This window comes from Adiantum capillus-veneris, chromosome 1, assembly GCF_014529385.1.
Source record: "Adiantum capillus-veneris isolate H3 chromosome 1, ASM1452938v2, whole genome shotgun sequence".
Lineage (NCBI taxonomy): Eukaryota > Viridiplantae > Streptophyta > Polypodiopsida > Polypodiales > Pteridaceae > Adiantum > Adiantum capillus-veneris.
The window spans coordinates 11,958,128-11,981,709 of NC_140931.1; positions in this window are offsets into that span (position 1 = coordinate 11,958,128).

Here is a 23,582-nt window from a genome sequence, read left to right on the forward strand (position 1 = left end):
CTTACAGATTACACTCATGAGGGCTTATATAGATTCACAAATGGGGATCCATACATCTTCTACAGATGTGTAGAACCTAATGCTGGAGAGTTGACCACCCATAAGAACCTCTATGCATTCACATATACAGATGCCAATGGAGTGCAAGTTTTGATGGTAGATAAATATGGAAGAGAGTACAAACTTGTCGACCCCAAGACGAGAGGAGAGAGCAAGAGACGTCTTTCTACGAGACCATGAATTGGTTAGATTAGTGACTGAACCACAACGATTAAGACCATACCAAGTGGCTCAATGTGTCAAGACAAAGTACAATGGATCAAGGGATCCATATGCTCATGTCTCACTCTTCAAACAAGTTTTGAGAACTGAACAGATTGCGGATTTCCATACTCAATATGAGGGATTCGTGTTAACATTGGAAGGAACAACCTTGACTTGGTTCCAACCACTAAACAGAGATGATTTCCCAAACATAGCACAACTCTTACAAGAGTTTTTATAAGAGGAATTCTTGAAAAGGGGGATCAAACATAACACACTGTCCCAAATCTACGCTTTCAAACAAAAAGCGGCTGAAAGAGTGAAGGAAGCTTTGCTTTGCTTCAAACAATACATTGATAGATGTCCTGTGAAAGAGTTACCGCAAGATGAGAGATTATCAGTTCTCTTCATAGAGGGCTTGAGGAATGAAACTCTCAAAAAGGACCTACATCTAAAAGGATGCACAACGTTTATGCAAGTCACTAGAGAAGCTCTATATCTAGTTGACAATTGCAAGGCCTACGGAGAGGTGACTGAAGATACAGACAACACGACTGGTAGTGCCTCATCTCCAAAGAGCAAATCAACAACAAAGAGATATATTCAAACTCCTTGGGAACCAATCATTGATCAAGTGGTTGAGGGGGTGATTAGAAGAATAAACCAAGGCTACCAACAAAACCTAGATGTACAACAGCCTCAATTGAGGATATGTAATACTTATCATCCCACTCCATGGTGTAGTACTCAGCCAAAGCCACAATGTGTGCTAGGGCAACAACCACCACTTCTGAATGATGGGAGAGTCATAGTCAACCAATGCATATGCCGTAACCCGTGAGAAACCAATACTCCGATGTGAATACGCTCATGTTCATAGCCAATCATCAGGAGTATGGTTCAAAGAACATTCTCACAAGGCAAGAACAACCATTAGCTGGATCACTAGTTGTGAAACAAGGAGGTCCATGCTATGAGTGTGGAGGTGATCATTGGGCACGAAGTTGTCCAAACAAGGGTCCACAAATCGAATTATTTGTATTCTGTGAATGTTGTGGTCTAGACCATCTACGCCAACACTGTGCTAAAAATCCAGACTAAAAAGGGAAAGCAACAATGAATTTTGTAGGCGTGATGTCTTCTTCAAGCGGATCCGAGGGAGAACCCACCATTCCTTTAAACGTGATGACTCGAGCTCAAGCTCAAGAAGCTGCCAAAAACAAACCAACTGAAAAAGCCACATTGCCTGTTCAAGTAGAATTTGAGAACAAACCGGTGAGAAGCTTCGGAAGAACATCATGGAAAGGCAGACGAGACAAAATGAAATTGAAGAGGCTGAAGGAGAAAGTGGCTTTGGAAACTGAACTGAATCAAACAAGAGAGCAGCTTAGACAAGAGCAAGAAAGGAACAAAAACACAAAGGGACCTAAAGAGTCAAAGACTAACTCGGGAGGTTCAGTCTTGGTCGACAAAGTGGTTGAACCTTTGGATGCGATCTTGAAAGCTAATGAAGCTAGGCTAAAACCCAACCAAACCCAAGAGGATAGATGGGTAACGTACCCTCATCCAGGGTATGAAAAAGAGAGGTTGCAAATGTGCAAGGAGCTCATCCAAAAGGCCCAAGCTCTTATGGAACCAGTTCCAGATGCTCCTAATATCGAGGTGCTAATCCGTGATAAAGTCCAAGAATTGGAGAGGCAGGGTATTGTAAACAGAGACCAGGAAGAGCCAGGAGTTGAGGCATCTTTAGATACAAGGGAAGTAGCCAATAGTGATGCCTATTCCGGAGGTAGAAGAACCGTGGCCACAATCTTTGTGGGAATCAATTAGAAATTGAAAAGATGGTAGTGCTACCTTACAGTTAGCACCTATTCCTGAGATAAACATGGATCACAAATTTTTCCCGGGGGATATAAGATCTCTATATGGGGATGTTGGGTCTGTCACATTTGAAGAGAGTAAACAACGCTCTCTAACGAGACAAAATCCGAGGTTAAAATGGTACCTTCTCAGTGGAAAGCCACACCAAAAATGATGGATACCAAGAGCTTGCATGAATTGATGTCTTCTCCTACACAATGCACACTTTATCTCTCAAAGCTACTAAAAATTAGACCGCATCTATGGGGACAAATGGGCAAACACCTAGAAAACATGGGGTTGAAAATCCCTTCTCATGACCAACTTGCGGACAAAAACATGGATGACACCTCGCCGAAGAAGTGACAGACAAAGCGAGTACCGGTAAATAAGTTGGGTGACTATTGTCAAGGAGATGAAGGAAACACCACCTTACCCCTTGAGTACAAAGGAGTAAAGACGGTTGCTATATTAGAAAGTGGGGCAAGAATTGCCATTGCAATGAAAGAGATATGGAAAAAATGGGAAAATCCTGCTCTTAGGAAAACTCAAATGAAACTGCAATTAGTGGATGGATACACGGAGAAACCGATTGGAATATTAGAACAAATCATTGTATCCTCGTGTTGCATAGAGTATGAGCACACATTTACCATGATGAATTTTGACAAGAGCAGCAACTTTGATATCATATTGGGCAGACCATTCATGGGTCAGCTCAAAATGGTACAAGACTGGGGCTATGACTATATCTACTTGAGACACAAAGATGTCACTACGAAGATCAGTGTCACAAATCATAGTTATAAAGATGTAGTACGAACCCCGGGGGAAAACTTAAACTCTACAACTGATTTGGAAAGCAAAGCGCATATTTGGATGTACGGAGCTCCTGAGAGTGGAAGTCTTAGAAAGCATAATTGCATCCTAGAGAGTTCAGTAGAAGATGAGGCATATGTACCAGAACCATTTTCAAAGGAGTTATTTGAATCCTTTGGATGGGATCAAATAATGGCGACTCTTGATGTGTGTGTGAATGAGGCGACCCTAACTAAATTTTGCAATGAAGATGGGTATGATATAACTCCCTTATTTACGATAAAGGTGTTGAAGGAAGCTAATGAAGTTTGTGAGTGTGAAAGCAGAAAAGTTGAGACAGATTGCTACATCATGGAGCATGGTTCCAAGGTGCAAACAAAGGAACCAAAGCAACCACGAGAACATGTCATCATTGACATACCTGAAGAATCGACAAAAGCTATTTCAAAGAATTCCACTCCAAAAAAAGTGCAAAGGAAAGTAGATGAAGGAGAAAAGCTTCCAAGTTCAATGGCAAATCTTCAACAAATGCAATATCAAAAGAAGAATAGGGACAAGGAAGAAGATGGGCTGTCTCCTACAATGATCAAATTTAGCATATGCGGAGAAAGAGGACTCAAAATCACATGTTCAGCTGTGATGGATCCAAAAGCGACAAAGAATCTAATGACTTATGGAACGTGGATCATGATGGGAAAGCCACCAATCAATGAGCTAGAAGAAACAGTTTTACAAGTTCAAAAATGCCGATTCCTAGCTTCGGAGTGGCAGAAGCTGTACTCAAATTGAGTACCGGCGGGGAGTATAAATATCCTTTCCACATAATTGACTCCCATCACATCAAAGAGAGTCTAATCCTCACAGAAAGCTGGAGGAACATCTTCTTTCGACAACAATCAAAAGCTTCAACAACGACAACGGTAAGACTCCATGAAGCTTCTCAAATCCATGCAAAGAAGAAATTGTCAACCATCACGGAAAAAGGTAAAGCAAAGGTGAACACTGAAGTATATCAGCCTCGCTAGACGACTTTACCTTCAACGAGCTTCCATCAAATTCCCCGCAAAGCCTCTACACCAAGAGCCAAACCATCGACAATGCAATGGAAACCGAGACAAAAAATCTATCAACCAAAGTTTCCATCACATCAAAGCATTAGGAAGAAGCCAAATAATGTAAACCAAGTGTTGGTACCCAAAGAACACATCAAAGTCAAAGACCCAGTTTGGATACATGAAGCACAAGTTCAACATCAACAAAAGGTGATAGGGTGGGTAGCATCAAATGAGTCAATCACTGCTCAGGGCTACTTCCAAGGAAACACTAATGTTTGGGCCAAAAAGCCTAAAGTAATAGCTTGGACCTACCCACCTCAACCAATGATTTCTACAAGGAACAAGGCATGCTATCAACGGAATACAAAATACTCAGGCAAGCGAAAGAACACCAAAAAAAGGCAAACAAAAAGACCTTCCAAGCGGGCAACGCGGAAAGTTTGGGTACCGAAGTCAAACTTCAACGAAGCTACCCAACACAAACAGATGCAGCAACAGATGATTCCAATCAAGCTACTTGAAGCACAAGGATTTTATGCAGGTAACACTCAAATATGGTTACCAAAAATTGTAGCTCAGTCTGGAACAACCAAGAAAAATCATGCAGCCCAAGGTTCTACCCCAAAGCAAGCAAAGACAACCAAAAGCCAACATAAGCCAATTGCAACCAAGGTTGCTGCAATCTTTAGATGGATACCTCATCATCAACTCCAAAGTCAAGGCTTCTACAAAGGAAATCATCAAATATGGATGCCGAAGCCTAGTGTCCATCAAATTAAAGAAGAAGATAAAATACAAAAGACGGTTACACAAGGACCAAAAACAAGATGGGTTCCAAAATCTCTCGTGGAAACGCAATCGCAAAGAACCCACAAATCTCGACAACCACTTCTCATGCAAGGTAAAGCAAATGCTACATCAGTCTCTACAACAGCTGAAGAACTAGTTTCACAAAGCAGTGTGAACATACGGTAGGCAAGTCAAGAGGAGCCAACATATGCCAACCTACTAGACAAAATGGTGGCATCTAAAGACCAACACAATGGAAGAGGCTTAAATTTTAAGAACTTATGGAATTGGGTTTCTGGCCTTGAACAGGTAAGTCCAAGTCGCCATTAAAAATACATGGCATAAAAGTCAGACTCGGGCAGCTAAGCCACTAAATGAGCAAGGCGTTAGTCCCAAACCTTCATGTAATATTCTCTGTGGTCTAAGCGTCTTAGTTATTCTAGTTACTGCTCAAGGTGGAAGAGTTGAACATAATTACGTTGTGTGCTCATGCTGGTATAGGTGAGCATAAGAGTCGAAGTCATTGTAGTATAGTGGTAAGTGAAAGAGGAAGTCCAAAAGACACTCACGCTCTCAGCACATTAAGGTATGAGTGGAGAAGCTTCTACATCAAAAACCCTTCTTGGAAACGTGGAAGCTATTGAGACATCCTTTGATGTCACATGTGCTACATTTGTTCCTTGAAGCACCCATCAACTCCATCTCTTACACTACATGCTTTTGTTTGATAAATCTCTCATGTGCATATAGAGTGTCCATAATTGGCACTTGCATTAGACACTCTTCCTTTGTTTCTCCCAAGCACTCACCTTGCATGACAAGTACTTCAAGTGGATTTGCTCAACTCCAATAAGAGCGTATACCAAAGGCACTTTTTTCCCACCGGGTTTTTTCCCTTTGGTCATCCAAGTTTTAAGACCCTAATCTACTTCTTGTATATATTCCTTCTACATCAACAATAAGGAAATGGCTACCCAAATCAATCGACAATGACTTGGAGCAAAAATTGTAGGTCTCCATATTCTTATCAAGAAAACCTTTTATTTTCAAGGTCGACAATAAAGCTCCATCAAACAATGGCAAGTCAAAGAATGGCCTACAACGACAAGCAATGACAAATTCCGTAAGAGAGTCATCAACAACAATCAAAAGTAGCTCACACGGTGCAACACCTACTACCTATTGTGGAAAACTCAAATTGCAGTGGACATGGAAAGCAAACCCATCATAAAGTTAACACCACAAAGAGGCTCAGTTCTACAAACTCAATAACCTGAGAATCCGTCTTCATGGTGGCGAAGATTGGCAACAAAGAGGCGAATGCACAACAAGAAGAAAAGTTGCCTCAAAAATCAAAGATCAAATCACGTATCAACAACATGGCAGATATGATTCACTCAAGGAAGGGGGGAGTGTCATCAACGACAAAGCACTTCCCAAGCTGAAGTCCAACCTTGAAGACAAAGCTGAAGACAACCCTATGACAAGACTGCACAAGGTCGTATCAAGGGACGACACGATTTAGGAAGGGGGGAATGTTTAAGGAAAGATCAAACGGGTGTCCAACTGGTCGGACACGTAGCCGGACACCACATTTGTACTCTATTAATTGTCTGAGCTAGTGTAGTGATACTTTGTGTAAATCCTAATTCCAGAGTAGCAGGTCAATTCCATGAGTTGTAATACTGTCATGACAATTGTGAAGGTCCATGTGAACCGGCCACTGGCCATTTAGAAAGCCCTCGGTATAAAGGTCAATAATTGTAATGTGAAAGGAGGCTTATCGTTAGAAGAAGAAGGGAGCTCAAAAAATGTACGCTCAAGCTACGAGCTACTCAAATTTGTAAACGATGCAACTAATGATTTGGTAATCCGTTTTCCCTTCCGAAACTTGCATTGTGTTCCTCTCTCTTTGCTCTTTAATTTAAGTGTAAGCATTGTCAGTTTTAATGTGGTTTGCGTCTACGTGTCTGTGAGCTATAATTGTAGATTTAAGTGCTTAAATCGCTATTTTTAGTGGTTTTGACCATAGGAGAGTGTTCTTAGACCATAGGACGACAGTTCTGGATAGTTCTGTTGCAGTCTTTAGGACCTGTTTCATGATGGATTGTGATTTTGGTACCTTGTCGGATTGTGACCAGACTTGCTAGGATAGTGCCCCTAGGTGTCCTGGACCTCCTCCTAAAGTTTTGTTGCATTTCGAGTCCGTTCGAGTGGCGAAATGGCATGATGACCTAGAGCTGTGAGAAAGGACATAGGCATATTTTCCTGATCCATTGAGTGTTGGTTTGCTTGTAGAGTTGTTGTTTTTTCTTGTTAAGGTTCACTTCGTGAGATTGACGATCTCATAGAGTCTTCGTGCCCCATCCGCGCCACTTTCCCTGAGTATTGACATTATGTTAGTGCCAGAAAGCTATGCTGCAGACGTCCGTCACACGAAGACCCGCTAACAAGCTTTTTGCCTTTGTTTGAGAGATGGATATAGCCTCCTCAATCTTTTGAAAATATTCTTGTAGGTCATGGCTATATTCATCAATGACGAAGATCTTCCCATGTACTTTGAGTAGCAAGGGACTTTTAGGTCTTCCCTCAATGATCTCGAAAGGTTCTTTTCCCGTAGAAGTATGTACAGTGTTACTGTAGGCATACTCTACAAGAGGTAAGTATTCTTCCATTGTGAGTGTTGATCTACTTCAAAAACATAATTCTTGAGTAGATCGTGTATTGTGAGATTGGCTATCTCACTTGGGCCATCTGTTTGTGGGTGATAGGCTGAAGAGAAATTCAATCTTGTTCCTAGATTTTCAAAGAGACCTTTCCAAAAATTACTAGTCATTCTAATATCTCTATCTGACATGATGGATGTTGGTAATCCATGGTGTTTGAAAATCTGTGATATGAAGAGAGTTGCCATGTGGTGTGCCTTAATAGTCTTTTTGATAGGAATAAAGTGTGCTTGATTGCTAAACCTGTCGACTATTGTCCATATTCCCGTATTCCCATGGATAGACTTGGGTAATCAAAAGATAAAATCCATGGATATACTCTCCCATAATGAATTTGGGATAGGCAATGGCTGGAGTAATCCAAGTTGCTTCCCTCTATCATATTTGGTCTTTTGGCATACTACACATTTTGAAACATACTCTTGTATGTCCACTTTTATGGTAGGCCAATAGAAATACGTCTCTACTCCTCGAAGAGTAGGTTGAATACCTCTATGCCCCGCGTAGGGAGGAGCATGAGATTCATACATAACTTTCTCATGAAGGGAATGCCTAACGCATAGCCTATTGCCGTGGAGAAGATAACCATCCTGCAGGGTGAATGGTTCCTCTTTCTTCCCCAAAGCAAGGGATGACATTATGTCTCTAAAGTCAAGGTCAATAGCATAATCATCTATCATAGAGGATAGATCATTGTGAGTAGCTATAGACACCGCATTAACTTTTGGTCATCGTGAAAGTGCATCGGCCACTTGATTATGCTTACCAGCTATGTGAGAAATATGGAAATTAAATTGCGAAAGAAAATTTTCCCACCTCATTTGTTTGTTCGGAAAGCTTGGTTTGCGTCATGAAATACTTGAGACTTTGGTGGTCGGTTCGTAGAATAAACGGAATCCCCAATAGGTAGTGCTTCCATGTGTCTAGGGCATATAGAACAACTAAAAGCTCTTTCTCATAAATGTCCAAGACTCATTTATCCGTATTGAGCCTTCGCCTCTCATATGCTATGGCATGCCCTTCTTGAAGAAAAACTGCTCCAAGGCAATCACCACAAGCATCACATTGGACCTCAAATGGCTTTGAAAGATCCAGAAGCATGAGGACTGGTTGGGAGGCAAGCTTCTCCTTGAGCTTATCAAAAGCATTTTGCTCCTTAGCAATCCATACATACTTAATGTTCTTCTTAGTTAAGTCATGTAGTGTTCCTGCTATTTGAGAGATTTTTTCTATGAAGCATCTATAGTATGCGCACATACCAATTTCACTTTTCTTTTGGTTGAGAAAAATCTCCCTCAATGCTTGAAAAATCACTTGGAGATGTTGCTTATGTTCCTCCAAAGACTTAGAGTAGATGATGATATCATCAAAGAACACTCCAGTGAATTTACGGTAAGGTCTAAAAATTTTCTCCATCAGACGATTGAACGTAGCTGGTGCATTAGTCAAGCGAAAAGGCATGCCTAGATATTCATAAAGACAAAACGTTGTGCGAAATGTGGTCTTTGGCATATCTTCATCCACTATCCTTATTTGATGATATAGTCTTGTAGCTTATCAAAAACAGATCTTCTACCCACGGAACGAGATTCTTTTTTTTGATAGTGATATGGTTTAGTGCTCGATAGTCCACACACATACAGTATGTATCATCTTTCTTTTGCACTAAAATGACTGGAGAACCAAAGGGAGAGGAACTAGGTCTCACCATCCCTTTGTCTACCAATTCCTGTACTTGCCTCATGATCTCCTCTTGTTGAGCTTGTGAGACTTGATAAGGAGGCTTGTTAGGAGGTGAGCTTCCTGGAAGGAGCTCAATGTGATGGTCATCATCCCCTCGTTTTGGAGGTAAGTCCATAGGGATATCATCAATGAACATATCTTGGAATCCTTTTAGAAAATTAGACAAGTCTAACTCTTCTTGATTCCTACCATTTACATTTAATGAAACATTAGGATCTTTTAGAGACTCTTTGACAAAAATTATATACGCAGAAACTGAGCTCTTCATTGAATTATGAAAAGCAAGAGGATTTACAAGTGGAATAGTGCGACCATGCTCACTAGAATCTATATACATGTTCTTTTCCATGTAGGTGAAGTAGATTCTCCTTTAAGAGAACTTCATATTGGCAGCCATGCAATCAAATCATGGCCCCCCTAGGATAACATCCTCATGTTGGAGGGCAGAGATGAAAAAGTTTGCTTTGTCGACATAGCTTTGGACATGAAGCCTCAACTTCCCAATCAAGGGAGTAAAGGCTTGTTGTCCCTTGAAAGCTGTGTCAGTCGTTACCATATCTCCCATTTAAAAAGCTTGAATGCCCAACTTGGTGGACAACTCCATTGATATGAAGTTGTGAGTAGAGCCAGGATCAAACAAGATGAAGGCATCATGATCTCTTACCTTTCCCCAAGCATAGGAAAGTGATGATCCTTGCAATGAGCGTCCTCTTTTGGAGCTTTGATGGTGGAAGCCCTAGGAGTCTCATTGTGAGCATTCTTCTTGGGGCAAGAGCGATAGCCATGTCTTTGCTCCCCACACTTGAAACACTTATGGTCCTTGCCAAAAGCTTCAAGCTCTTCAGGAGAGAGTTTGTTTTTCCCTTAGTAAACTCCCTTCTCCTTGGAGCGATTGTTGTTGTTGTTGTTGGAAGTGCCTTGGGAAGAAATTTGAACATTGGTTTTTTCCTTTGCATCATTTTTGTCTTTGTTCTCCATGGACTTGACATTCCGTCTAGCCCCTTGATGGAAATTGATGCGTAAAGAAACCATGGTGTGATGGATTACTTCGCTAAGAGTATCAGGCCATTGAGAGTTGATGTATTCGGCCATCTCTTCAAGTAATTCCACACAGAATTGCTGCCTTTGCTCGTCAAAGTCTATCTTTTGAAAGACAGTAGCCTTGAGATGTAAATCTCAAAACTTGTCTACATACTTGTGGATAGAGAAGCTTCAAGCTGTGCCATTTGGTAAGCACTTTGTCCTTTGCATCGCTTGCAAGGAATTGCTTCATGATGGAAACTTGTAGAGTTTTCCATGTCTTTGGGGCTTTGTTGTTTCTAGGAAGGCTAGCCCACCATTGACGAGCTGATTTTTGAAGGTGCATAGCTACATGGCGTAGCCGCGGAGGACTCCGTAAAGCCCTCGTCTCCAAAGGCCGGATCAAATTGCTAGATGAAGGACAACACTTTGTCCGTAGCACCAAAGGTGCGTTCATAGGTGAGAAAAGAAATACTCTTTTCTCCCTCCTTGAACTTCTTTAGCTTTTGTGACCTTTGCCATGCAGGGAATGATTTGCAATGTCCTCCCCTCTTGTATTCTCTAGGAGAATAGCTATAGCTTTCATCAAAAGAGGAGGAAGGTGAAGAAGAAGGAGAAGAGGGTGACCTCTTTCTAGACCTTTTCTTCCTTTCTTTCCTCTCTTCCCTTCCAGAATGACGAGGAGAAGGACTGTGTGTTGATCTTTTCCTCTTGGGAGGAGTGGGTGATCGTCTAGACTATCGTCTTCGTGGAGCCACATCTTCAGAGGAACTTAAAGTTTCATTTCCTTGCTCTTTGGATTCCTCCTCTTGAATGGGAGAGAGTCTTCTTTTGGGGGTCTCTTCATGAGGCTTCCTAAGCTCTCTCTCCTCTTGGAGAGGAAGGAAAATTCCATAAGCACGAAGTTGTTGAGTAACTTCGGCTTGAAAGCAGGGTTGCCCATAGCTTGCTGCAACCTAGTGATGAGATAATTCACAAACATGGGGGCATCGCCATTAGCACCTTCATGTGCAAAATCAAAGCAATCAATGTTCATTCTACTCTCTTGATTATTGTCAGCCATGTTAACAGAATTTATGTATGTACTTAGTGTATGCTTTGGCAATTCAAAACCTTAGTTGCCACTCCTCTTAGCCTTTGAAAATTGTCTCTTAAGTATCTACACCCACGGCTCGAAGTGGTTAATTATAGAGAGTAGTGGAGTAGGTCTAACATAGCAGAGTTGCCGAGGGCTAGCTCCTTTCGGACTTCTTATGGCTCAATAATGGTAAATCCCTAGGCAAGTCTAAAAAGACTCCATTATTAACTCCACAGCTCCCGAGATGTGCACCATTTCCCACATAGTGGGCTCAACAAAATCGATAATAGATCCCAGTTCCACTTACCCTAATATAATAAACAAAATCAACCATTTATAAGCTACTTAAGGACCTCTCTTTGTAAGCAAGAAAAGGGAAATCAAATGCTCTGACACCAATGTAATGTAATTGGCCTATTTAACTTGAGAGTAGCGGAGATTAATGAGAGTACTTTTGATAAATGACTTTTTGAGCATAGTGGATGAACATACTTGAAGATAGCAACATAATCATAGAAATTAGTTAACTTGGCATGAACAATACTTTTGCAAGAGAGAGAATTTAGAGAACATGACAACAATTGAGGACCAGATTTATGTGGAGCCGGTCCCCCCTCCACAGTCCCCCCTCCGATAGGCATTTGTATTATGATTTCTCCCATTAAGAGATACTTGTTACAATACAATCTTTGTGTTCCTTGTGACCTAGGTGATGCAATGAAGATGGAAAGCTTCATGCATCACAAGCATAACATAAACTTTGAAGAAAGCTTTAACTATCCCAAGCCTCAGCCCAAGACCTCAAACACCTTCGAAGGTGGAGAGAGCTAGCAGGGAATGAGGGTAGGGAAGAGGAAGAAGAAGCATTTCATAGGAGAAAGAATTAGCTCCTCACTTATCATAACTCTTATTGCTAGCATACATAGTAGCATAGGAATGAAGAAGGAGAAGCTGGAAAGCTTAAGCATTGAAGCATGGATCTTGGTTGGATTCGCACTCAATAGCTAAGAGTGTTGGTGTAGGCTCTCAACCTCTACTTGCTTGGAGAAGGAGAGGAAGCTCTTGCACTTTGCACCTTGCATAATGAGAGTGTATGTGAGTGTGTGTGGGAGAGTATACCCCCAAAGAAACCCCCTAGCTTGCTTTGGTCGACCCCCCCTTGTAGCTCATGCTTGAAGCTTGGACCCCTCCAGACCTAGCCAATCACAAGTACGAGGCCTTACAAGCAACAAGGGTAGCCTTGGGACAAGTGTACCCCTTCCCCCTTTGAGAGAAAGGACTTGATAAATGCAAAGAAAATTAAATAAATCTCCTAAATTATCATTGGACCCCTTGGGTGGCCAACCAATAGGCTTGAGGCACACTATGAGGGCAACATGAGGAGGAACTTGACAAGTGTCCCCATTGCTCTTTGTACCAAGTAGGCCTTGTGTGAGTGTGTGGGTGTTCTCTCTCATCCCCCCTCATGTAGGGATCGCCTCCTCCTTGTAGGGATTAGATATTTGACTTTTAACACCTCAAGCCCCTCAAGCTTAGGCCCAATTCCCACCACAAGCTTGGCCCTTAAGCACTTCAAGCTTGGGCTGGGTTCTCACCTCAAATACAATCCTAGCATCTCAAGCACCTTAAGCATCTCAATCATCAAGCACCTCAAGAATCTTAAGCACCTCAATCATCAAGCACCTCAAGCACCTTAGTCATCAAGCATGACAAGCACCTCAAGCACCTTAAGCTTGGGCCGGGTTCCCACCTCAAGCACAACCCTAGCTTACCCAAGGTGAAAGGACTTTTACACTCATTATTGGAGGTCTTCAATGAAGCTAACCCTAAGGTATTATGATCCATTGGTTAGCCTTGCTCTTTGATAGACCATCTCTCATTTGGGCCCCTTTACTATTGGCCCCGTGTGTTGAGATAGATCTATAAGCACACATCTATATCTTAACCCTTGTTCCCGTTTATTCTCCCACATTAAGTGATCAATTTAATATGAGAAAATCATTTGGGTTGGTTAGATATTAGATTTTATGACAACCGGCCTTGTGGGCGTCCATGTGTGAATGGACCAAACTCTTATAAAAGGTCCATTTGACTTAAAAATCCTCATTCTCTGAGAGTAAGCTAAGAAGTGCTTTTGCTCCATCTCTGTCTCCTTCTCCTTCGTGTGCTCATAGGTGTGTGTGCGTGTGTGTATGCTTGAGAGAGAGAGAGAGAGAGAGAGAGAGAGAGAGAGAGAGAGAGAGAGAGAGAGAGAGAGAGAGAGAGAGCATTGTGGCAGCATTGAAGGCGATGAGGCGGTTGAGCATGGCATCGACGGTGGCTTCTTCTTCTTCGTAGCACAGGATCCTTCACGACGGAAGCATTGAGCGGTGAGTGACTCACCCCTGCCACTTTGAGTTTGCTAGTCTCTTCTAGTTGTGTGTTTGGAGGCTTTTGAGGCTCGCACACAGTGCACATGCAAGTTCTCAACTTCGACACGTACAACAAAGCGTACATTTTTGGTGCCATTGTCAGGGACAACCTCGCATTAAGCTTGAGGAGAACTCAATGCTACCTCTAGAAGCCTTTCTTCCATCTGTTTTTTGTTTTTGCTGAGTTCTGTGAGAACTGTTACGTGGATACAATGGGTAGATTAGAAAGTTTCTATTAGATTTTGTTAGTGATTGTAAGCTCTATTAGTGATGCATTGTACTAGTTTTTGTTAGTTTTGCAAGATCTGTAATGTGCAGGTGTTAGTGAGTGTAGACAGTGAGAAGTAGAGTAGACAGCGAGCAGTAGAGTTGACTGTCTGTGAGTGTGCAATTCTATGTTAGACAATATATTAGCTGTTAATTAGCTGCAAGGAGGTTAGACAGAGCTCTTAGGAGTTGCTGTGTGCGCGTGGGAGCTCGGCATCCACGCGGCCACATTATCCTCAGAAAACGTTTTTTTGAAAAAAAAAACTCGAAAAACAAAAAACGCTTGGGAATATTGAGACCAAAAAGAAATTCAAAAATTAAATTTCAACAAACCTTATCCTAAAAGGAATGATTGGGATCGTCCCCCAGCACAGGCCTCAGTCCTCAGTTTTATGATATACTATACATACCAATTTATATATAAAGACTAAGATCTCAACTGAAGGGAGGGCATGTGGGACAAGTTCCTCAAGTCCTCCACCATCCCCTTCACACTCACCCTTTGGACTTACTAATTCTAACCCTCTCATCACCTAGGAAAATATTAGTTTTAGGATTTCGAGGGCTGTATGTAAGCAAATAGGGGGATGTAAAGCACAACACGTCTCCCTAGCCAAGATGCTCGTTTTGAGCTATCGCATGCTATATTCCGTGGCTTGGTTAACAAAAGGGAACAAAAATAAAAATAAAAAGGGTTATAAACACCTAAAAAAACTAGGTGAGTGGCCTTCACGGACACTCACCAACACCTCTAGAGTGTTGAGGTCACATGCACCTACGCTCTGGTCGTGTGCTAGAGGATGAGCACATCAAGAGTGTCTCCGTTTACGCGGGCACTCATTATTCCTCTACCTTAGGCTATAGGCCCTCAGTGGGAACCCAAGGTAGTACCACTCAGGGACCACATATTGCGTATAGTGACTCTTCCTTTGACTACGACATCATGGAGGGTTATCCGATGCTCGAAAACTGTTAAAAGAATGTGAATCTCTCTCATTGTAGTAACTCTTTACAAGCTAGGGAAGGACGAGATTCTTGGACGTTGTGCTCGTGAGAATGAGTATTTATACATACTGCAAGAAGCCCACCTAGGTATAGCCGGAGGACATTTCTCAGGGGAACTAACTGCTAGAAAGGTGTTGCAATCAGGCTATTGGTAGCCTATCTTATTCAAGGATGCATCACTTTTTGCAAAAGGATGTGATGAATGCCAATGTTACAAGATCACACAACGAAAGGATAAGATTCCCTTATATCCTATTGAAGTGTCTCAACCATTTGAAAAATAGGGTTTAGACTTTGTAGGCCCAATTAGTTCGACAACTTGTAACACTCAATCTCGATATATTATCGTTGTCACTGACTATGTGACAAAGTGGGCGGAAGCCAGGGCGACACGTAAGGCTGATGCAAGGTCAACTGCCAAGTTTCTCTTTGAGAACATTATTACAAGATTTGGTTGTCCCTTTGAGATTGTGAGTGACAGTGGTACTCATTTTATAAATGGAGTGATAAAGGAACTCACGACAAACTTCATGATAGCTCACCATAAGTCCATGCTTTATTATCCACAAGCAAATGGCCAAGTTGAGAGCACTAACAAGACCTTAATTTCTATCTTGACCAAAACAATCGAAGCTCATCGCACATATTAGGATTTGAAGTTGACATCAGCTCTATGGCCTTACCATACTTCTTACAAAGTGGCTATTAATTGTACACCATTCAAAATGGTATATGGCCAATAAGCAATTATGCCATGGGAGTTTGTATTTCCTAGTATACACGTAGCTTCACAAGAAGGTTGGGATGGTAACCCTTTAGGTGAGTGCTTATATATCCTTGAGAGGTTAGATGAAGAAGGACAATTGGCTGTGCAAAATGCACTTGTGGAGAAAGATAGGAGGAAGAAATGGTTTGACCATCATCTAAAGAACAAAGATATCAGTTGGTGATAAAGTCCTTATGTATGGAGTGCAAAACGAGAAGAAAAAGTTGAAATATGCGGGAAAAGGATCATATAGAGTATGTGAAATCACCCCACAAGGTGCCATTTGTGTGGAGACTCTTGATGGAGTTGATACCATTGGATTCCTCAATGGGAGCAAATTTAAAAGATACTATGATCCTTTAAGCCAAGAGGATCTACGTGCCATCCATCAAAAAAGGCAACCAAGGCACAAGCAGAGTTGAAGAAGATACAAGCTCAAGCTGAGGCTAAGAGCGACAACAACGCATAAGACGCCAACCAGAGGCCAACCTTGGAGTTACACATGCATTCCACGCAGAAACAGAGGATGATTGGTTGGAATCTAACACACCTCTACGATACCCAATTAAATTAAATAGAGCCTATGGGAGAGTGCTATATAATGCCTTGTTAGACATGGGCGCTAAATATAATCTGTTGTCATATGGGGTGTGGTGTCAATTGGGAAAGCCATTCCTATCGAGAGTACTATCCAAGTCAAGGGTGTCAACAATTAAAAAAAACTGAAATTTTTGGTATCTGGCACACTTCTACCAGTTATGACAACGGGGTTGTAGCTCAAGACTTTTTGGTCATGCTTGTTGGAACTATGGAAGGCCATATAAACCTAGGATGCACGTGGATGATAGCCACCAAATTCACTATTGATTGGGAGACTGGGAGTGTTACAACGAAGAAACCAACTCTTAGCCCTGCCACCCAAGCCATAGTCCCCGAGATATTGCCTCTTGAGAAAATAAAACCCAAAACCTTGCATGTCCAGGAGGTTGAACCATATGTCCCTATAGTCCAACTCTCTAGAGATTCAACTTTTGTAGTTGAAACAAAGCTTGAGACACACAAGATGCATCCTAATCTAGCGAACAAAACATACAAGTGGGTCCCTAAATCTTCTTTAGTGACCATAGTTGATTCTAGAAAACAAGAGCCTTTTAAGAAACGCCCCACTCGCTCCTAGAAGTGTAAGAAAACGTGGCTTTGGATTCCTAAATGACTATTGGAAGCCCAAGGCTAATATCAAGAAAATGATCAAATCTAGGTACCAAAACATAAATTGTGTTCTTACCTATCACCTAACCCATGTGAGTCAAATCTTGTGATGACAAAGCCGATGAAAGATCGTGGGAAAGTAAAAATCACAGAACACTATACACCGGATCCAGAGCTAGTATGGGTTCCCAAGCGAGAAAGGCTTGTTTCGCTCAACTCAACCATAGAAAAAATGTATGAAGCTTCTTGCTCTTCATGTAGTTCCTATACAAAAATAGAAGCTTTGACACAACCTCCACCTACCACTGTACATATCCATACAAACAAGAAAGAGTTTCCATCTCCCGTTGTAAGTTCACCACCTACAACAACGTTGCAAATAAAATCATGAGAGAGTACCTTACCACCCTTGCAACTAGATGAGATGCAGGGGGCAGTCAAAAACTATTGGTCAAAGTCTTCACCCAAGAAAACCTGGAACAATTGGTTTCAAAAGGTGATGATATCATTCCAAAAGGTATGATCTACCCAAAGAAGGGGGGAGTGTTTGCTGACATTCATCATTCACTCACTCCCCTCTCAACCTTCCTCCTTGACCTCTCAATTTTCCAATCTTAGGGAATGTATATATAAAGCCTTATACTCAGAAAAACAAGATAAAAAAGTAAAGAGCAAGAGCCACCAAATAAAAATCTGGAAACCTACGAGTTCTACCACATGACCCAAAAATAATAAGAACACATTATGCACAAGGACACCCTTTGACACGACCCTTATAATATTTGCACTCTAACCATCATCTATCTGTGTGTACAGATATGGCTAGTACGATAGAGTCATCCACTCCTACCTTGGGTGAGAGGTACCCTCTTTACTTTGCACAAGTGTTTCACATAGTCTACCCGATGCTTGCATGTGAATGGGATTTGATAGATACACCAGCATGTGAGAGGAATTTTGAGGAGTTAGAATGGTTGATACGTCTCTTGACCATGACTGATCCATAGTTAGTAGAGAGCGTCTCCCCTATTGCACAAACTTACCCTCTTGACCAAGATGACTTTAGACGTCTAATGATGTTCTTAGTGAACATTTGTGCCTCTAATGATGAGGAAGAGTTACATGATTATACGGATGTCACATATGGTCTCACGGATGATGACTTTGTTTTTCTTGACGATAATAAGGATAGGGGTTTAGCCTTAGGGTTCCTCCCCAATTTCTACAATATCCTATCCCCTTGACTCTCTAGGGGGAGTGCAAATAATTAGGTTAAGGTTCCTTATGTTGTTTGATTGTGTTCAATAAGGGTTGGCGCCTATTCCCACTGATGTGCCTCCTAGAGGTATTCTCTGTGTTTCTTAGTGTGTACATGAATGTGTTATTGTTGTTAGGATTTGGAACTTCATGGAATCTTTCTCTCGTTCACTCTTCAAATAAAGCGTGATCATCAATACAAATAGGTGTTTCTTGACCATTAGTATTGCCCCTTGTCTTTGCTTTTGCATCCATGTTTGTCTGCTTTAAATCTATACTATATATGAAGCAGCTTAAAATTTTCAAGGAAGGAGAGACCCTCCATGTGTCACATTCTACTTCATTTCAAAGACAACCTTTAAAAAACATTTAATTGAAAATGCAAAAGTGAAAGGTGAGTACTAGGATGGTAGAAAATGAAAAGACTCCTGAGCCTTGGCAGTGGAAAGTCAAAAAGGCCTTAGTACTCTATCTAAATTTATAATACTTAAGCCTATAGTTTTTTGGGAGATTCCATCCCTCAATTTAATTTCAAGGCTGACCACTAACTACTATTTTTGAAACCATTTGAAGGGTGGCTTTCCTTTACATTTTGAAAGCCATAAAGAGTTTTTCTCCATGTGTTGCTCTATGAAACTCCCTTTGGAGGTTCATATGGACCTTCTATGTCATAAATGATCTTTGACCTTGATGCTCGAAGTTCAAAAGATAGATGCATATATTCATGTGTGCGTGTGTGTGAGAGAGAGAAAGAGAGGGAGAGAGAGACCCATTCTCTCACTTTGTGTGTGTGTGTGTGTGAGAGAGAGAGAGAGAGAGAGAGAGAGAGAGAGAGAGAGAGAGACCCATTCTCTCGATGTGTGTGAATATAAGAGACAATCTATACTATATATGAAGCAGCTTAAAATTTTCAAGGAAGGAGAGACCCTCCATGTGTCACATTCTACTTCATTTCAAAGACAACCTTTAAAAAACATTTAATTGAAAATGCAAAAGTGAAAGGTGAGTACTAGGATGGTAGAAAATGAAAAGACTCCTGAGCCTTGGCAGTGGAAAGTCAAAAAGGCCTTAGTACTCTATCTAAATTTATAATACTTAAGCCTATAGTTTTTTTGGGAGATTCCATCTCTCAATTTAATTTCAAGGCTGACCACTAACTACTATTTTTGAAACCATTTGAAGGGTGGCTTTCCTTTACCTTTTGAAGGCCATAAAGAGTTTTTCTCCATGTGTTGCTCAATGAAACTCCCTTCGGAGGTTCGTATGGACTTTCTATGTCATAAATGATCTTTGACCTTGATGCATGAAGTTCAAAAGATAGATGTATGTATTCATGTGTGTGTGTGAGAGAGAGAGAAAGAGAGGGAGAGAGAGACCCATTCTCTCGCTTTGTGTGTGTGTGTGTGTGTGTGTGTGTGAGAGAGAGAGAGAGAGAGAGAGAGAGAGAGAGAGAGAGACCCATTCTCTCGATGTATGTGAATATAAGAGACAAAGTCCACGTGCCATTTCCCAAGGTGTTGGCGCATTACACGAAGGCTTTCCACACCTGCATTGTATTAATGAAGTACATTGAGCTCGACAATTCATCGATAGGAGTCTAACGAGTTGTTATGGATGTTTTGCACGCATTGTGTGTGTGTGTGTGTGTGTGTGTGTGTGAGAGAGAGAGAGAGAGAGAGAGAGAGAGAGAGAGAGAGAGAGAGAGAGAGAGAGAGAGAGAGGGGTGAGAGGGCTCTCACACTGACACTAGAGAGAGAGGGGAGGGAGAATAAGCATTGGTTTTACAATCAACAATCGACAATCGAGAAATCCACAATCAAGAATCAGAAATAAAAAATTGACATCGACATCTATGAAATTGAGAATTGACAAAATTGAGAGTTGACGCAATTTGGAAAGTTTAATCCAACAAAACTAAGGCAGAAGATGTGCAAGCCCAAGGTAGGAGCAGACCGCAACAAACAGCAAAGGTGGATGACGAGAGATTTTTACGCTAGATTTCTTTGAAATTATCAGTGCTCTCGCCTTTGGGTTGACTTGGATTCAAAGGTGAATTTCAAAATTTGTAAGTGGAATTGCACTAAATCTAGGTTTTCTAGAGCATTTAAAGGCAAATCTCAAATTTTTTGTAAGGAGGCTTACACTAAATTGAGTTGAGGCATAATGCTTTCTCCTAAAAACTTAGAAAACTTGCATACAAAAATTTTAGGGGCAACTTGATTATATTTGAAGCCTTCTACATTCAATTTCTCTATACTTTGTATGTTTCCTCACCTTCAAATCTATAACTTAGAGATAAATTTCAAACTCTGCAGGTGGGATTACACTAAATTGAAGATTTTTCAAGCATTTGGCTATACCATACCTTTTTTCAAACATTTTAGAAGCAAATGTACTATATTTGAAGATTTTTGCACTAAACTTCTCTGCACTTTGTAGATCCTCTAAACCTTAATTTATGTTCTCTAACCTTTGTTTTTTCTTTTTAAAATGCTCTTAAGAGCTTGATTTGAAGTAACTAAAAAAGAATACATGCAGACCTTGGCATATCCTTTGCACAGGGGTCTCCAAACAATACAACATATGCACAATGTGACCCACAACATACCCGAACATTTTTGCAAGTACAATATATTTCTATCAAGTTCTTCTTCTCGGCAAGCCGCTTCCTCTTGCTTGTTGATAAAATCCATTCACAACTAGAGATAAAAGTCAATTTTGTTAGATGGGATTATACTAAACCTAAGTTTTTTCCTCCAATTGTTGTTGGTGTCCTAGCATTCAAGTTAAAGCTTCTTACGAGTGTATGGCCCTTCCTAGAGAGAGAGAGAGAGAGAGAGAGAGAGAGAGAGAGAGAGAGAGCGCCTTTTATTGGCACCCAATCCACTCTCTTTATTTTTTGCTTTGGTTCCCCCCCACCAAGCCCTTTCCTTATGTCACGTGGAAAGGGCCTCCAAGGTGCATTAGATATAGTTGAGAAATTTTGTAGGTGGGATTATACTAACCCTATGTTTTTCTTGAGCACTGGGGTACACAATAGATTTTTTCTATTATTCAATAGTCCATTATCTATACTCTTTATACTAGAATTTGAAAAATCAGAGGAAGGAGAGGGCCTCCACGCGTTGTTTTTTGGTTGATTTGCATGGCATGTTGGATCAACGCCGAAATTGAGTTGTTGAGTCCTTATCGGGTCGTCCTTCTTACCATAGACGCATTAAAGATCCTTTGACAATTGAGTGAAGTACTTCAGATTCTATGCAATTCCATTATTTTTCAATGACCTGCAATAGTCAAAATTGTACGTCTAGCAACCAGTTGTCAGCCTGTGTGTGTGTGTGTGTGTGTGTGTGTGTGAGAGAGAGAGAGAGAGAGAGAGAGAGAGAGAGAGAGAGAGAGAGAGAGAGAGAGAGAGACCACATAGACTGTGCAAATCACTCTTTTCGACAATGTGTAAACTGTAGTAGTCAAAATTGTATGTGTGTGTGTGTGTGTGAGAGAGAGAGAGAGAGAGAGAGAGAGAGAGAGAGAGAGAGAGAGAGAGAGAGAGAGAGAGAGAGAGATAGATAGATAGATAGATTTTATTATCGTCCTCGGAGGTCAAATATGACCTATGGGACCAAAGTTACATGTGATGTAGTATGTGTATGGCTGATGAGTGACTCTCGATGCTCCAAAATTGTAGTGATGAGAGTCGCAATGGAGAGCCCACACTTTGGCTGGGAGAGGAAAGTGTGTAGGTCTAAGTTATGGCTGAAAATGTGAGAGAAGCAAGTTCGGATGTGATCAAAAGCTGAGCACTCTAGTAGTGTGTGGTACTCAGACTCTCGAACTTGCAGTGAGCATAATGTGCACAATCGATTTGACTCTTCTCCATTGCCCCAACGCCCTATCTCGCATCGAAGGAAATGGGAGCTAAGCCGAATTGCTGCGATAGTGCGTATCGCGGACAAGGGAATAGGCTCAAGCATGTAAGTGTGAGTACGGTTTCCTCTCTCAGCGAAGAACATGGTTTTGTAGTTGGGGGCAATATAGGTGGTGTAATGTATGAAGCGTGACCCACCGGATTTCTCCCAAGCCGTAATACATTGGCGTTGTAGAAAAGCTTCATTCACTTGAGAGTCAATTGAAGCATCATGTAGCAAGTGTAATGCATCCCATCTCCCAAACCACTTCTTTATGTCTTGCATCCATCCCATGCTCAAGATCTTGCTTTTATGCGTCTTTTGAACTTTTTTGCTTGCTTCCCATGCAATTGTAGGAAGTCGATGTGAGGGGTTTTGACGCATCTTTATCATGTACTCCACAACCCTTTCCATGCCCATAACCTCAATTGGAAGAGATCCCGACTCAAGAAGTAGGAGCATATATGGTGTTTGTGTCTTAACTTGGAGAAAGTTTGTAAGAAAATGCTTTTGGACATTCTCAAACTCTTTCCAAGTAGACTTTGAGATGCTCCCACCCCACACTTCAACTCCATAAAGAAGAACCGGTGTCACCAATGCATCAAAGAGATACTTCTTGAGAACCCAACACTTGATGTTTCCCGCATTACACATGTTCTCAAATGCATAATATGCTCTCTTTCCCGCTTCCAAACGACGCATAGCACATTCATGCCACTTGTGATTGGATGGAACCTCAAGGCCAAGGTACTTAAAGCTCTCAACAACTTCAAGTGTCTCGTTGTTGTACACAATGCATGGCTTCTCCTTATGGTTGGTTTTCACAAGCATAACCTTTGTTTTGGATTCATTTACAATCAGCCCACTATGCAAGCAAAAGTTCTCAAGGACAACCATAAGCTTTTGTGCATCTTCTAAAGTGTGTGCTAGAAGCACTACATCATCCGCATACAACAAAAGCATGATTACCGCATTGCAAATAGTGACCTCTTCAATGCCTTCTTCTTGCATAAAGTCAAGTACCATTTGTTCCAATTGATCGATGCATAGACCAAAGAGAGTTGGTGACAATGGACATCCTTGTTTAACCCCAATAGTGCTTACAAAAATTTCTGAAATTTCTCTTCCCATGCGCAATTGACAAATCACTTTCTCATAGATTCGAGAAACCGCAAGCATAAACTCACTTGGCACTTGGAGTTCTTCCATCCTTCTCCACAAATTGTTACGTGGAATCATATCAAAGGCTTTCTTAAAGTCCACAAAACAACAATACAATCGCTTGCCTTTCAACCGACTTTCCTCCATGAGAACACGAAGAGTGACAAGATGATCAATGGTGCTATGGCATCGACGAAAACCCGCTTGTCCCTTTGCACGCTTGTCATTCTCTTCAGCCCAATCACTC